At 40.7% G+C, this 2,773-nt stretch overlaps 1 long non-coding RNA gene across 1 annotated transcript in view; it reads right to left on the bottom strand.

The window, feature by feature from the left end:
* Positions 1 to 2,773, bottom strand: part of LOC116185915 — a 7,434-nt gene that overhangs the window by 3,300 nt on the left and 1,361 nt on the right. The window lies entirely within an intron of this gene.

Genomic DNA, 2,773 nt, shown 5'->3' with positions numbered 1-2,773 from the left:
GGGGGGGGGAGAGAAAGAGAGAGAAAGAGAAAGAGATAGAACACTTATATACACACTCACGTACACGTAGAGAGACACGAACACACAATGGGAGAGAGGGAGAATGCGAGGTAAAGAGTGGTAGAATACGGTAGAAAAGCGGCAAAGGAGGAGAAGACGCGTGTAGAAACGATCGAGGAACGACGAAGAATGGACGACGAGAAAGAAAAGAGAAGAGATGGAACGAGGCTAAATTCGGCAAGGATCCAGAACGAACGAACGAACGATCGATCGATCGATGAGCGGTGAGACCGAAAGACGACGCGGCTGGTTGATTTATCGCGGAAATTCCGCGATATCCTCCGATATTATATATATCACTCGGTTATTTACTGCCGATCCTCCTTATCTCGATTTTCGATTCTATTTTTTTTTAACGTTTTCTAAGGTTTATTATTATTAATTATTATTAATTGATTAATATTAATTAATTGATTAATCGATCGATTAATGTTATTATAATTTTTATTTTTTTTTTTTTCGCGTAACGAGATGCACCGCGAATAAACGAGAGACCGCGTCAATCTCCCGCTCGGGGCGCTGCCTTCGCAAGGCAATCGTCGTCCACTCGAATCCACCGTGAGAAAATGTTAGAACGTTCCTCCTCGATTGAGGCGATTGTACGCAACGCTCTTTTCGCGTTAATGGTGTTCGCATTCGTTCGAATACAACGCCGAAAAGCGAATCGAGATTTCGTACGATCGGCCGTCGATCGACGAAATAATTCATCGTATCGTGTACAGATCGAGTCGTTGGAGACACTGTATCCCGATGAATCGATCGAGTTTTATCTATCTCGATATGAAGACGAACGACGAGGCACGCGTATATATTTAATTAACTTAAATTTACCAACAGAAATCTCTATTCGATCGATCGTCGGGCACTACAGTGTTTTTACCGATTACCGTACACAATTTCAACGCGTGTTTCCATGGATCCTAGAAGCTAGCCAATACGGTTTCGAAGAAAGAATCGAGGCGAACAAAAATCACGATATCCTTTCGAAGTTTTAGAGTCGTCCGCTAGAGAACAGCCCGCCCCGAGTCGGATTAAGACCGTCCGGTAAACCGGAGCTCTTCCATAGCAACCATTCTGGTCACACTGGTTCCATATTTTTAAACGGGCTATGCCGTGCGCGTGTGGCTCACCGGGGACGCAAAAAGAGAAAGAAAGAGAGAGAAAAAACAATACAAAAAAAAAAAAAGAAAAAAGAGGAAAAAAAGGAAAAAGAGAAAAGAGAAAAATCCACTTTCGAAATTTCACGTCACAAATTTTTTTTTTCTTTAAAACTCATACGGTATCGCGGTATCGAACCGATTCTCGTGCTTCCTGTATCAAAGGTTAGGATTCAAACACGGATACACCAAACTTGTTCTTTAAGCGCTAAGTTCACTCGAATCGAGAGAAGATTACATTTCGTCGCGTTCAACGAATCGCATGAAAACTCACACACCACACGACACGCGACGTTCCCATTTTACACGCGGTCCGCGAATGGGTTGGACACCCATTGTCATTTCCGACTCGCCTTTTCGAGAAAGGCAGCCATTTTACGATATCCCTTCGTCGCTGCTGCCGCCAAGCGGCCAACTAGAGAGGGTACAGTATTAAGCACCGATTCGGTATCATTTGTAAGACCGAATCGTCTTTTGCTTCTCACTAATGCTTCCTTCCATACGCAGAACTCTAAAGTAATACACATACATATACACACACATATATCCACGATATGTATAATTACGAACATACGTACTATACATGTACACGCAACCCCATAAGACTAATCGGTAGCGCTCACGCGCGCTATACAGGCGTACACACACTGATTAGACGTATATTTTTTTAAGTTCAGCGGGATATTCCTATAGCATTGTGATCGTCAGACTGCCAGATACACGAACCTAGTAGATTCCTATACGATGCATTTAAGTATATACATATATTTATATTATATAACGCGTAATAATTATTGCTTTTTAATTAAGTGATTGCTCGAGTTAAGATCATCCTCGTACGATATTTTTTTAATGCACTGCCGATAAGCCTAGAAGCACGTCAACCGGCTCGATACAACGATCCTTCAAAGTGTCACGGAACCAAAATGGCCGAGCGCGGGAACAAAATGGCGGTCCGCTTTCCGTTCTTCCCCATCATTCAGACTTTCGTACAACCGTTCTTCCACATTATAGATATCGTAATCGCGATTTTTTTTTTTTTTTTTATTCATCAATCGTATATACTACTCTCTCACCTTCGTCGTTATTGTTCCTGGAACAGTTGATTCGTTCGATTATTCTCAGCCACAAATAGCGTTCGGTACCTGAATCTCAACTTCGAAGCAAATTCGAAGGATTATTCGAATTTGAGTCGCTTCGAACGTGATTAGAACTTGCAAATTTTAAAAGTATTGATAAATATTTGTTATTGAATCTTGACAGGTCTCGAATGTTTGAATTTATAAAGTTCTTTTGTCCAATTATATGGCACATATATTCAATTCCGATTATATGAATCATTCGAATTCCAGATACTCCGAAATATTTTTTCTCTCAAATAATAATTTAATTACGATCAAAATTTGAAGATCTATAAATCCTATCGCGATTCAACATTCAAGACCTTCAAAGGATTCAACGATATTAAGAAAAAGTCGAATTACATTCGAAACGATGCAAATTCGTTGCCACTTGTATCCGCAACAGATTCGAAGTTTTCCAATATCGCGGACTAG

Source organism: Apis dorsata, unplaced genomic scaffold (assembly GCF_000469605.1).
Source record: "Apis dorsata unplaced genomic scaffold, Apis dorsata 1.3 scaffold_326, whole genome shotgun sequence".
NCBI classification, from domain to species: Eukaryota; Metazoa; Arthropoda; class Insecta; order Hymenoptera; family Apidae; genus Apis; species Apis dorsata.
Note: the sequence above shows the minus strand (reverse complement) of the source record. Positions and strands in the feature narration are given on the sequence as shown.